General features: G+C 40.5%; 1 long non-coding RNA gene across 2 annotated transcripts in view; it reads right to left on the minus strand.

The window, feature by feature from the left end:
- Window positions 1-14,745, minus strand: part of LOC121830188 (uncharacterized) — a 67,843-nt gene extending 53,098 nt beyond the window's left edge. Inside the window, exon 1 of one of the 2 annotated variants that reach the window (XR_013052127.1) lies at window positions 14,561-14,719. This is a non-coding gene — a long non-coding RNA (uncharacterized LOC121830188). Of the gene's footprint in view, window positions 1-14,560 lie in introns of both variants that reach the window. The other variant, XR_006073186.2, reaches the window with a different exon arrangement.
- Window positions 14,746-14,995: the final 250 nt, after the last annotated feature.

Genomic DNA, 14,995 nt, shown 5'->3' on the forward strand with positions numbered 1-14,995 from the left:
AGAGTACTATTGCAGACCCATGCAAAAGCAGATTGGAGAAGGAATTTCCATTCTGGGGCATTATGGCAGCCAGACATTATAGCCTCACAGTTTTCTCCATAAATTCCTACTTGGCAGATTGTCAAGACCTTGACCCTTTATAGAAACTCAACAGTTACAATAACTTTGCAGCTCATTCAGAGGAATTTTTGAAGCAAGTGATTTAGACTGAACTCATCAGTAGCAGTACTTGCCAACAGCTGTTCCACCTGATCTCCACTCACAGAGAACTGTCAACATCCATGCTTCTGATCATTCCATTAGATGCTGAAAAGCCTTTGACAAAATCCAACACCCCTTCATGATAAAGGTCTTGGAGAGATCAGGAATACAAGGAACATACCTAAACATAATAAAGGCAATTTACAACAAGCCAACAGCCAACTTCAAAGTAAATGGAGAGAAACTCAAAGCAATTCCACTAAAATCAGGAACAAGACAAGGCTGTCGACTCTCCCCATATTTATTCAATATAGTACTTGAAGTTCTAGCTAGAGCAATAAGACAACAAAAGGAGATCAATGGGATACAAATTGAAAAGAAAGAAGTCAAACTTTCACTATTTGTAGATGATATGATAGTATACATAAGTGACCCCAAAATTCTACCAGAGAACTCCTACACCTAATAAACAACTTCAGTACTTTGGCAGGATACAAGATTAACTCAAAAAAATCTGTAGCCCTCCACAAGGACACATGCTGAACTATGTTCATAGTAGCCAGAACCTAGAAACAAACTAGATGCCCCTCAACTGAAGAATGGATTAAGAAAATGTAATACATATACACAATGTAGTACTCTCAGCAGAGAAAAACAATGACATCATGCAATTTGCAGGTAAATGGATGGAATTAGAAAACACCATCCTGAGTGAGGTAACCCAGACTCAGAAGGATAAACCTGGTATGTACTCACTCATAAGCTGACACTAGATGTAAAGCAAAGGATACCCAGACTACAACCCATAGCTCCAGAGAAGTTATCTAACAAGGAGGACCCATAGAGGGATGCATGGATTGCCCTGGGAAGGGGAAATAGATAATATCTCCATATGTAAACTGGGGATGGGGGGTGAGCAACGGAGGATAGGGGATTGGAGATGAGAACATACAGGAACAGGATGGTTGAGCTGGAATAGGGATGGAGTGGGAGATCAATGAAAGAGATACCATGATAGAGGGTGACATCATGGGGCTAGAGAGAAACCAGGTGCTAGGGAAGTTCCCAGGAATCCCCAAGGATGACCCCAGCTTAGACTACCAGAAATAGTGGAATGGGTGCCAGAACTAAACTGGCTTACTCCAGTGATTAGATTGGTGAATACCCTAACTGTCATCATAGAGCCTTTCTCTAGTATTGGATGGAAGCAAATGCAGAGATCGAAAGCCAAACACTAGGTTGAGCCCCAAGAGTCCAGTTGAAGAGAGAGAAAAGGGATGCTATGAGCAAGGGGCATCAAGATCATGATGGGGAAACCTGCAGAGACAACCAAACTAAACTATTGGGAACTCATAAAATTTAGATCAGTAGCTTGGAGCCTGCATGGGAGTGGGCTAGGCCCTCTGCACAGCGAGACAGTTGTATAGCTTGATCTACTGAAGGGGGCAGCTTGCAGGAGGATCAGAATCCATCCCTAGTACATGAGCAGGCTTTGTGGAGTTCACTACCTATGATGGGACACCTCACACAGCCTTGAGACAGCGGGAGGGGCTTGTACTTGCCTCTACTAAATGTACCTCCCCATGGGAGGCCTTACCTTCTTGTAGGAGGGAATGGGGGTGGATTGGGAAGGGAAGGCTGGAGGGGCAAATGGAGAGAAGAGGGGGATCTTTGGTATGTAAAATGAATAAAAAATTTTCTTAACAAAAAATACTTTGGAAATAAAAAAATAAAAAAGATTGAATCTCTTTTATTGACTAAGCCAAGACAAAATAGCTTAAAATTAGAAAACTAGGAATAGATAAGGATGTCCCTGTTTTGACAAAAGTTTAATAAAATGTATAAATCTCTTTTAACAAATTTATAAATTTAAGCTCATTCATTTTAAGATCAGAAGCAAGATAAGAATGTGCATTATTACTGATACTATTTTTAAAACTGGCCAAGAAATTAACTGATTTAGAGAGATTACAGGTAAAGAGAAAAAGTAATCATGACTTCCAATGATATAAACATTTATATTGAAAAAGGTAACCTGAAAATTATATGAAGTGATAAAAGTGATAGACTGCATTTATGAATGAAAAATAATATTGCTTTAAACCACAAGTAACTGGCTAGGAGTTGTAATTTAATATGGCATGTCATTCAAACAGAAACAATTCACTTTCCATAAGTAAAGGCATAATCAAAACGAGTACATAACTAGTGTAGCACCCCTGTATAAAAGGACAGACCTGGTCTCTGGGTCTGCTGACTGGGTTGTCACCCTTCTAGCTCAGCTTCTCTCATAAGAGAGGGCAGGAATTCAAGGACAGAGTAGAGTGCAAAATGCCTAGTTGGTTTCTTTCCAGCTTTACATAGGTCATGTCCACTCCTAGTCTGTTTTGTGAACAACATCAAAACACTGGGACTGTGCCCTCTAGCCATAAGCAAGCATGGCAGCTTCTATCAGTTCACTGGGCAGGTGTAAGATGGGAGGCTTCTTGCCAGGAACACTGAATATTTGCTACATTTTATCTTCTATTTATATTTGAATTTTTTATTTTTATTTTTTTTTAATTTAAATAGAGTTACATCAACCCCCCCCCTTCATTTCTACTTTCTTGAATTATCACAAAGACCTTGGGAAACTTGTATTACAGTCTCAAGCTTCAGAAGAACCAAATAAGTTGTTTAAGGTTGTGGAAATGGGGCTGTAGGAGTTAAAGCCCACTCTGACATCACAGAAACAGTGTTTTCTATAATCATGCACCAATGGTCACAAAGAAGCGGCTCGTGGGGTCAATTCATGTCCTGATACATAAACTCCAGTGTGAGTGGAAAAGTTTGTACCCTAAAGAAGCCCAGCCAGGGATATTTCTGTGGGTTATTAATTATCCTTCCCAAAGTCTACCCTTCCAACATGATTTCCCCATCTATTCCATAATTATAGCAGAAAAATGACAAATAATTAATGAAACTCTTTTGAGGGGGTATCTTTGTGGATCTCCGTGGGCCTCCCTAGCTCTCTGCTTCCTCCCCTTCTCACCTTCTCATGTGGTCTTCATTTACCATGGTCTCCTATTCCTTGTTCTCCCTCTCTTTTCTTGATCCAGCTAGGATCTCCCACTCTTTCCCTCGACTGTCGCCCTTCATTGTTCCCACTCATGACCAGGCTATTCATGTAGATCTTGTCCATTTCTCCGTGTCTTTTTTTGGGGTCCCGTTTTCCAGGTAGCCTCACTGGTGATGTGAGTAGCAGTCTAGTCATCCTTGTTCCACATCTAGCATCTTCCTATGAGTGAGTAGACTGCTGGCAATGGTCGCGAGACGGCAGGAACTGACCTACTCTGGTGATGGGATGGCCAGACACCCAGATAGTGGTGCCATAAACCCCATCCAAGGACTGAGGAATCTGAAGGCAGACATCCACGGCTGGGCCCCTGGTGGAGCACTGGGAGTCTAATTAGTGAGTAAGAAGAGGGTTTATATGAGCGAGAATTGTTGAAGCCAAGGTTGGATAAAGCACCGGGACAAATAACCAAATGAATGGAAGCACAGGATCTATGAACCAAAGGCTGAGGGGCCCCCACCTGGATCAGGCCACCTGAACGGGTGAGACAGTCATTTGGCTTGATCTGTTTGGGAGGCAGCTGTGCATTGGTGCCAGGTCCTGGGCTCGTTGCATGAGTTGGCTGTTTGAATCCTGGGACTTATGCAGGGACACTTGGCTCGGTCTGGGAGGGGGGAATGGACCTGCCTGGACTGAGTCTACCAGGTCAACCCCGGTCCTCGGGGGAGACCTTGATCTGGAGGAGGTGGGAATGGGGGGTGGGCTGGGGGGAGGGGTGGGCGAGAGGGGGAGAACAGGTGATTCTGTGGCTATTATGTTGAACTGAATGGTGTTGTAAAATAATAATAATAATAATAATAAAAAAACCAAAAAAAAAAATTAATGAAACTCTCCCATGTGGAAAGCATAAGGGAATAAATTACATAGTACTCTGAGTCAAAATTTAGTTTCCTATTTCATATTGAGAATATTTTCTGTTCAGTAAACAGAAAAATTCACTCCAATATCTAATTAACCATTAAGTTATCATGTTAAAGACATAAATTAACATTTGGGCTCAAAATGCTTATGGAACTCAAGAGTATGTTTAGGGTGCACTTTTCTTTCAGTAACTGTCCAACTTCATATCATGTCGGCACCCTGACCTTGATTTTCCATCCCCCAGGACTAGAGAATAAAGGCAGGCTGCTCAGTCATGCTGCTGATTTTATGATGACTGCTGGATCTGGGAAACTGAGATAAATGAAAAGTAGCTCGCTGAGAGCCTGAGGCTTTTACACAACACCTGCTAAGGGATTAATTGTTTGATTGATTATTGATTGATTGGAGGGCAAGATTAGGAAAAATAATAAATAATGAAGCAGCTATTCTCACTAAACTTAAGAGTTACAGTCTAATATGACTTCAATGAAGCTGCTCTTACGACATCTTGAAGGACATCTTTGGGTATTTTTCTTCACAGTTGATCCTACAATTTTAGGATTCAAAAGTTTCTCCAGACTTAAGTTTTTAATATTTCCTCTGTTACCTCATCAATTCATATATTCATTCATCCATCCATCCATTCATTCACTCACCAAGAAGTATTCAATGCTATCCATTGGAGCTCACTTAGCAGTGCCAATGCTATGTTGCAAAGTAAAGTTGAGAAGGACATGGCAGTCCAGCTCATCTGCCCAGGCTCTCATAGGACCACTTTCATATTATTGTTTGAAAACAGATTAGTGACAGTGCCTTGTCTCTTTGCTAAGGTCAAGTGTAGTGTCTATTCTTATCAGCTTAACAAATACATCAATCATTAATCTTCTGAAAAAATTTGCTATTGATTTAAACATGAGTGGCTTCAAAAATCTTGGATAAAGCTTCATTTTCCTAATGTAAAAACACTAAGAAATGGAATGGGTTCTATGTAAATTCTCCTGACTTCAGAAGGATGGACAAACACAGACTTGCAGGCATTCTTTACTCCTCACTTGCATCTCCTTCACAGAAAGTTCTCAGCATCCTTGGCTCCTTCCGTGACTTCATCTCTCCTGGGAAAGCCTCATGTTCCCACCAGCCACTCAAATCCTTTGTAGTTTAGTATAAATAATAAATTGTTTAGTGTGTCTCCTGAAAGATAGAGTGAATACAGCCATTCTTGTAGATCATACATAGTTTTTAGTAACTCCTTTATCTTGTTTTTAGTTTCAAATGTAAATCTATAGGTCTGACTATATTAGATACTCCATATGAGCTGGAATTCACACATTTGATTCATTTTTCTATAACTGGAAGATTTAACCCAGCCAAGGCATTCACAGAATCTGTCCCACTACAACATATATCATTGTACTTCGCTCATATTTGTTCCTTATTACCTTTTTTTTTGGCTCCTACCTCCCACTGATTTCTCCTTATACCCTGAAACAGTCTCCCCTCTGCCTTCACATAAAACTTTTTTTTTAAAAAAGTATAGATTCCACATACTAGAAAAACATGTAATGTTTCTCCTTCTCTATTTGATTCTCTATTTGTGTCCCACACATGGATCAAAGTGTCTTAAACATATAATAAGTGCCAGGAATGATGAGAAGGACAGGTTGGATGTTAGTAATAAAAGGCTTTGTTCAAATACAGTATTTTTTTAAAATTTCTTTGTCTTCTTATTTTATTTTTATAAAATTTATTATAAAAATTAACACACACATGCACACACACACACAAATTAAAAAGACCCACACATCTATACATCTCAATAAACTTCTATACAGTTAGAATAGTCATTTGAAACAGAAGCTAATTGTTTCTCTAGGTGTAACTTGGTCCCAAATTTGAAATTTTGACTTCATTCCTCTTGGATATAAACTCGGAATGATGTTGCTGGGTTGTAAGCAGTTCTACCCCTAATTTCTTGGGGGAATCTCCATACAGTTGCTATAGCGACTCCAATTTCTACTCATCCTCACCAACACTTGTTAATTTTTTTCCATTTGAAAAATAATCACCCTAACAAGCATGATGTGATATCTCATTATATATAGTTTTATTCATATTTCCCCTGACAAATAACGAAACAAATTTTAAATACACTTCTAAAATACCAGTTTCATGATAGGTCTCCTTATAGACTAACTGAATCTTGTCTTTGAGATGTTCATAGAAACAGTTTGTGTACAGACAGCTGAACCCTTAGCAAATCCTTTTAGAATTTCTCTGTCAATCAGATAGGCATAGTATAAGAATTATCCAAACACAAGTGATGTTGTCTATTGAATGCCAACACTACCAGACTGCAAGTTGCTTAAAGGAGTTATAGAGAATATCCTTGTATGGTGTATGAGGATCTTCTGGAGAGGACTGATATGTGAGACAGTAACTAAGAAGATAAAATCACCCTAAATATTGCAGTGCCATCCAGGATGGGGCACACAGAGCACCACTCTATCTGAGCCGCCTTGCTACTGCTGCTACAATCACCCATGGACATGCCATCTTCCTGAGCTTTTCATCATGGACTCGCACCAGTGCCTCCCCAGGAGGCACCAGGGCCTTTAGACTCCAACTGTGCCTGCATCATTGATCCTTCTTTCTCCAAGGATTCCAGCATAGTAGACTCCACACTTAACAGTTTAACTTCCAAGCATCCAGATGGCCACCGTGGGCTCTGGGTTCCAACTGTACAAACCAATCCAATAGCTCCATTTTTTAGAGAATATCATGTAAAAAGTAAGCACTGGGTCATCAAAGTCTATCCTGAGAGGCATCTCAGTATTATACAAATCCACTGCCAAGAAAATGCTATAGATTAGTCCAAATGTGGTAATACAGTACCTCAAAGTCAGCCATGGTGGCATGCTTCTTTGATCCCAACACTTGGGAGGCTGAAGTAAGGCAATTGCTCTAAGTTCCAGGCCATTCCTGAATACATAGCGACACAGTGAGTTCAAAGCCACCATTTCAAAACCCAAAGAAAAAGAATGCCACTTCAGCCTCATCTAGAAGATTCTTTTAAGTTTCAAGAGATTGTTCAGAAGGGCAAGGCATACATTAGTTGTCTACATCACTCAGTAGAGCTGAACTCTTAAGAAATGTACTCTAGGATGACCGAGCCAAGGCATCATGTCCCTGGGGCTAATCTGACATGATTATTCATTAATTCAACAGAAGTTCCTGGTTTTTCTGAAAAATTATTTTGAATTTTGCCTTCTGGGAACCTGCTGTGTAGGAGGAAGCAACAGCTTGTGAATAGCCTAGCATGTGTTGCAAAGAACTATGGTCATTGAAATGTCAGTCCTTGGTGATAGCCAAGGGCAACACGTCGAAATTAAAGACGCCAAACATCTCTCCAGAAGGTGGTGTTTAAGTGGCTGTACATTGCAGATCTGTTGATTTAGAAATCTCCAGATTTGATGGAATTTTCTGTCTTTTTTGTCCCTCCTTCCTTTCTTTAAAACCTTTAGAACATTCAGTGTGTGTGTGTGAGTGTGTGTGTGTGTGAGTGTGTGTGTGTGTGTGAGTGTGTGTGTGTGTGTGTGTGTGTGTGTGTGTGTGTGTTCATGTGTACGATTTGTGGAAGTGAGAGGACGGCTGCTTGCATGAGTCAGTGTCTTGGTTCCACCAGGTAGATTCCTGGGGATTGAGCTCAGGTTATGCCTGGCACCACAAGAAACAAGCAAACGAGCACACCACACACAGTCCCCCTGTCTTCTCTCTCCCTCCCTTCTCCCCTTTTCTCTCTCCTCTCCCACACCAGTAGCAATACACAGTGAGTGCCATGAGCAAGTGACTTTGCCTCCTTACTGTGAAAGCCAATTAGGAAGGATTGAAGGGCTTTGGCTACAATATGAGAGGGTTTTCAAAAACACCTGTTTTGAATATAAACAATTTGCCTTTTGATTGCTTTGCATCTCCTGATAGTTAGGACATCTGTACTAGGAAGTGTGACAACCAATAGAGAGAGTTTAGATGATCATAAAGTGCCATCACTCATCCCAATGGCTCCCTCATAACTCAGGGGGCTTAAGCAATAGGAAATCTGGACTCTTGCATTCAGACTGCACAAATCATGTTTATTAGTAAGGCTATTAAAGATCATTGAAGGCTCCCATTTTGGAGAAAAATATTTTTCCTTGGCACCAAGAACCCAAGGCTGTGACTTGTGATCAGTCTGGCACAGGACATCAAAAATCCTGCCCAGAACATTTCTCACATCTTTTCTTGAAATGTTGCACTTAATAGGAACCATGGTGCCTCCCTTTCAAATTTGAAGCAATGGCCTGCCAAGAAATCCTCATAAATTTATGAGTAATGTGTGAGAGTAGAGAGGAAGCCTCAGCACTCAGTATGGCCTTTGTGAGTAGGAAATCAGGCAATCAGCACTCATGAAATGACTGTGTAAGAGCAAAATTAACCACTTGGGAAATATGGACTGAGGTTCCTTAGCCAAGACCCACCATTAGGGCTAATTCAATACCCATGCGACTTCCAGAACCCCCCAAGTGGATCTAAAGCAAACCCAGTGTTGTCAAGTGTTCACTTACCGCTGCTCCCAACAATGAGTTTTAAATGGTTTGCAATCCCTGAGCTGTTCAGCTCTGGAATGTGACCCAGCTTAATCACCATTCACTTTACTAAAAAAATAATGTAATAAAGGCTAAGGGTGAGAGCAGTGTAGATTGCACAGTTCCTGACTATTACTGCTAGAGTAATTAGTGGGGGTTCCAGTCCCCCACAATAGGTGGTTCTGTGACAAGAGGACACACTCCCAGGAGCATGCTTCTGGACCACCAACAGCTATCTATGACTTGGGATTTAGTTACACCTCGGTCTTCAAAATGCATTTAAAATGGGTAATTTCCAAGTTAATCAGATGGGGTGGATTCCATCCCTTTGGGCAATTTAAGAGTATAAATTTGTAGGCCTGTACTTTAATGTTCTCTTGCTTAGCTGACAGGCAGATGGAGGGCTGAAAAAACCCCACTAGTTTGTAATAAACCAGTAATGCAAAAGTATGCTGAAGAAACATAGATTTTTCTATAAAATATATAACTTCAAACTTTAGCATTGTTATCATTTGTCTAAAACATAAAATACTTTTCTCCTTTATGTTTTGTTTTATACTGGGATAATGAATAAAATTCATTGACACTAATGGCTTTCTGGCTTTTATTTAATTTCTAGGGTAAATTATTCATCATAAAAACAAATATAGAGATAATAGATGTATCCTATTACACATAAATTTGAAATGCTACTTTTGCTAAGAGGAATATATAATTCTTCTGAAAATATTACAGTCTCAAAATATATAGTTACAAAGCAAATTATTTTTAATGAATTGGGTACATTATACAAGTTAAAGTACTGTCTAAATATGAATGGGTACATTTATCTTAACCTAAGCAGGGAAACCCGGTCAGGGAATCCATGAGCAGCACTTTTGAGTGGCTGCTGCCGTATGCTTTGGAGACAATCCAGCTCACATATCAACTATGTAACCAGAAAAGCTAAAACAGCCCAGTCTGGGTTCCTTCATCTTAAAAATCAGGCAACAGTTCCTTCTTAGAAGGTTTGTAATGATTAAGTACATTTTAAAAGATTGCAACTCAGAGAATTTCCCACATGGTAATTTTCCAATCACTGGCCCTTTAATGGATTGGAGACCAGCAAGAGTAGAAATGCAGAAGCCAATCAAAAAGCCAAGTTGGCAGTTCAGTCAAGAGCTGGGGATAGTCTGAGTTAGGGAAAGAGGGGAAACGAAGAGCTACAGATGTACTTGAGAGAGATGTATGAGTTTACAGGACTCAAAGTTTATTTGGACATGGGCTTCGCTACTAAGGGTCTGTAATACTATAAAACAGTCCCTGATCTCTTTATTTTCCTTCATTTTAGATGTTTATTTCATGCTTAAAATTTTTTTCTAACCCTTAGTAAATACCTCCCCCACCTTTACTTTTAGCTGAAGACCTTGTTGCTGAGTCACAAAGGAAATAGAAGCAATCAGAAAAAAAGTCTGAACTGCTCAGCTACACCTGCCTACTCACCCCCTTCGTCTGCACCCACATTCTCCATCATCCTGCTGTTACTGTGGTTACTACACAGGCCATCTCCAGCTGGGCCTTCAACACTGCACTTACCTCCTTCCTGTCAACTAGCACCTCATTCTCACTAGTATGTGAATATGGCACTTTTTTTTTGCCTATTTAAAAACAAAATAAAACAAAACAAACAAATACACACACAAACAAGAACAACAACAAAAATCTTGTGGTCTCATTTTTCCCCATAGCTAACATTCTACTTTGTGATTTGCTTGGTTTCAAATGAAACTTCCAGGAGTCTTGATGGAACTCCTATTCATTTAGTATACCTACTCCAATCAGACATGCACCAAACTATAAAATACCATAACCAGAAAGCTTACTTAGGCATAGGTGTGAATGTCAGGCTGAGAACATGAGAAAGAACATCAAGCAAGGTCATCACAAGGGAACTCACAGAAACAACTAACCTGACTCATAGGAACTCACAGTCTCTGAACGCACAGCCAGGGAGCCCACATGAGACCACCCTAGGTCCTCTACATATGTGTGACAGTTGTGTAACTTGGTCTATCTTTGGGACTCCTAGCAGTTGGATCAGGGTTTGTCCCTAAAGCTTTGGCTGGCTTTTGGGAATCTATTCTGCATACTGGCTTGCTTCTCCCAGCCTTAATACAAAAGGAGGAGCTTAGACCTTCCTCAACTTGATATGCCATGCTTTGTTAACACCCATGGGAGGCCTGCCCCTTTCAGAACAGAAACAGAGCAGTGGATGGTAAGGGACAGAGCAGTGGATGGTAAGGGCCAGGAGGAGAAAGGGGAGGGGAAACTGTGGTGGGGAGGTAAAATAAATGAAAAAGATAATATAAAAAAATGTGAAACCCTTAGTCATAATTGATCACACAAACTGCTGTTTCAAAAAAAACAATCTAAGCTTTTCCTGCCAATTGGCTCTGATTGACTTGCTGTATAATATAGTTTATTGGGGAGATGAACATTGGTGTGAAAATTATAACCACTATTGTTTTCTTTATGTCAGGCTTATGCTAGGCCTTTCTGACCATCTCAGAAAGCCAAGCACTAACAACTAGTTGTGCCAGGCGGTGGTGGCGCACGCCTTTAATCCTGGCACTCGGGAGGCAGAGGAAGGCAGATCTCTGTGAGTTCGAGGCCAACCTGGGCTATCAAGTGAGTCCCGGGAAAGGCGCAAAGCTACACAGAGAAACCCTGTCTCGAAAAACTAAACACACACACACACACACACACACACACACACACACACACACACACACACCAACTAGTTGCATCAGGGTTATTTGTGAAGGAAACATACATGCCCCCATCCTTTTAGAATCAGCACAAATATAAAAAGCAATAAATATAACATCAGTCATTTAAAAGGGGGAATTCAGAACCTATGGATTGGGGTTCGGGATTTAGCTCAGTGGTAGAGCACTTGCCTAGCAAGAGCAAGGCCCTGGGTTCCGTCCTCAGCTCTGGAAAAAAAAAAGAACCTTTGGATTTAAGAGTGAAGAGAAGGGGGTTAGAACAACTGATTTCCTATTACTGTTTGTCTTAATCAGAATGTGTCTCATACTCTAACAGATGAAGGCCGACCACAGTATAGTGCATGAAGTAAATGAAAAGAGACTGATTACAACTAAATAAGTTTTGAGATCAGAGTTATAAATGCCACATAAATAAATGTGCCAGAAGAACACACTTTATCTGGGAAATAATGATTTTAATGAAACAAGTAAGGGGTAAAACAGCCTTACTTGTTTGAGATGATAGGTCCCATCAATAGATATACTTCCATTTTACTAGGGATTCAAATATCTGCTTGTAAATCAAATATAAGTCAAAAGTGATGACCTTGTTAAAGGGATTTGGAGTGCATTGCTCTTCAAGAAAATGAATTTATTCATAATATACCAAAACTGCCTTCTGTTGGATTAAAGACAGTATTGTTGTTTTGAGTTGGAATAAAAGCAAGGACCTCAGTGTGAAAAAAACTGAAATGTTTATATATCATTTAAAAATAACATTTAATACAGTGAGTCAGGTTTTGGATGAAGCAACAAATGTATGCTAGAAAATGTTCTATTAAAATAATGAGTTTTCCTCTGAACTCTGTACAGTGACAGTACCAATATCTTTAGCCTTTTAAACAAGTAGTTAATATATTCATTTGGGTTGACAAAACATTGGTTTTCTTCTGTGTTCAGATCAAATGGGCACACAGAACACACTAAGGACAATAATGAAAACCATCCAAAAATAACCAATTTAAAATTTTCTATTCCTCATGAAACAGCCCAATAATATCTGCATGCTGTCATCCGAATGCTTGTTTGTGGTCCCTCCCCCAACCACGCCATTTAAACACCGAGACTCTAACCCCCAAGGTGATGATTTTAGGAATGGGGCTATCTGAAATACAACTAGGTATTGAGAATAAAGGCCTCAAGCCCCTTTGAGAATAAGTTTTGTTATGTAGGAGCCTGAGGGAGTTTGTATCCCCCTTTGAGGATGGGGTGAAAAGACATTGTACACATGGAATAGCCCTATCTAGACATCAAGGCTGTGGGTGCTTTTGTCTCTGACTTCCAGCCCATAGGACTGTGATATATCAGTATTCACTGGGTTATAAGCCACCAGCTCATGGTTATTTCATGACAGCAGCCCCTCAAATCTAAGACACTATGCGTATCCTGACCATGATGTGCACACTATTCAGCTACTGTCTGTTTAGGGCTGCACCAGGCCATATTTGAAGAAATTAACACCCCCTGGCTATCCAGCACTAGAAACAAAACTAACCCAAGCTGAAATATTGCTGGGAACAAAAACAGTCACATCAAATTTTGAAGACATTATCATAAGAATAATGCAAAATATATCACTAAAGATTTCTGGAGTTCTAACCAGACTGCAGAGAGCAAGAAAGAACATCCCTCCCACTACTAGAACAAAATAGGTGTTGGAATAAGTTCAAATTGATGAGTCGACTTACACTCAGGGAACTGGGGCTGCAGAGCCAAACTAATCAGAAGAAAGAGCCTGTGAGGAGAGAAAGGACTGAGCTCTTTCTCAAGAGATACCCCAACAAGCAGCAGCCAGCTGACTTAAGCTGAGAATATGATGAAGATTCTGTATTGGCTGGCAGAGAAATTCAGAATTCATGAGGGTTTCAAAAATATTACAGCCCCCAGGTTCTCAAAAAAAAGAACTGTGGAGCGAGAAGAAAATGCTCATTTAAGTAGAAACACAAGAACAGGAGAGCAATCCCCCTGCAGGAAGGCTAAGGAGCAAGAAGCATCTGTGAGATGGTATTGTGTTCTCCGAAATATTGTGCACCCTAACAAACTTATCTGGGGTCGGAGACAGAACAGCCACAATATTAAACATAGAGGATAGGCAGTGGTAGCACACACCTTTAATCCTAGCATTCCAGAGGCAGAAATCCATCTGTTCAAGGATACAGCCAAGCATGGTGACTCATGCCTTTAATCCCAGAAAGCAAGCCTTTAATCCCAGCGAATGAGGCAGAAAGCAGAAAGCTATATAAAGTGTGAGGACGAGAAACTGGAAGCATTTGGCTGGTTAAGCTTTTAGCTGGTTAAGCTTCAGGCTTTCGAGCAGCAGTTCAGCTGAGAGTCATTGGGATGAGGCTTCCAGTCTGAGGAAACAAGACCAGCTGAGAAGTTGGTCAGGTGAAGTTAGCTGTGGCTTGTTCTGTCTCTCTGATCTTCCAGTGTTCACCCCAATAACTGGCCTCAGTTTTGATTTAATTAGTAAGACCTTTTAAGATTCCTGCTACACATTTGAGCCCTCTTTCTTCTAAGGTTTCAGTTAGAGAAGTAGCACATGGCAGGGAGGGACACAAACACTTCCATCCTTAGAAGGGCTGGTGAGTGAAGAGAACTGACTCCTGAAGAGGGAACAGGAGTACATGGTAGGATTAAACAGCCAGGAAAGGGTCAGAAGAACTAGGAGGGCCTCATCTGACATCCAGAAATGTGGTGCCTGCCTACGCTAAAACACACCATCACATCTCTTCACCAACATGATGTTGATGGAAAGAGATTTCCTTTGAGCATGACATGGCTGTTGGCCATCACTGAGTACAGGTTGCTATGATAACCTAAGGAATGTTTAGTCTCTTTAGTTCATGACAACGAAGCAAGCAGAACAATTCAGTGACAGGTAGGTCTGTAGTGATGGCAATGGACTGTTAACACCCCCTAGTTAAAGGAAGGGGGTGCTAGGGGACTCTCACCTGGGATCTTAGGCATTTCTCCCTCTAGCCACCAAGCTGCATATGTGAGGTACTGAAGGATGTAGGAGATGGAATGTTAACTGAAGGCAAGATTCTGTGATACAGCTTTTATGATGTCACCACTCATTATGGGTGACAGAGTAGGGACTTTCAGTGATTCACCATAAATTACCTCTCCTTTGCTCCTTCTGCTTACAGCCCAATGAACTCACTGGATTATCAAAATAATCTGAGTGGAATCATTGCCTTGGTCTGTCTTCAATGTCCTAGCTAAGATAAACAAACCTTTGTTCACATATCCTCAGAAAAAAATACAACAAATAAGCAAACCAGCTTTAGATAACAGTAGTATTCACAATGATATTCTCTGCTGAATAAACTTAGGAGAAAACACCTAAGGCTGAAGACACAAAGACACGGATGTGGTAAGGAAGT

Source organism: Peromyscus maniculatus, chromosome 6, assembly GCF_049852395.1.
Source record: "Peromyscus maniculatus bairdii isolate BWxNUB_F1_BW_parent chromosome 6, HU_Pman_BW_mat_3.1, whole genome shotgun sequence".
In the NCBI taxonomy this organism is placed as follows: domain Eukaryota; kingdom Metazoa; phylum Chordata; class Mammalia; order Rodentia; family Cricetidae; genus Peromyscus; species Peromyscus maniculatus.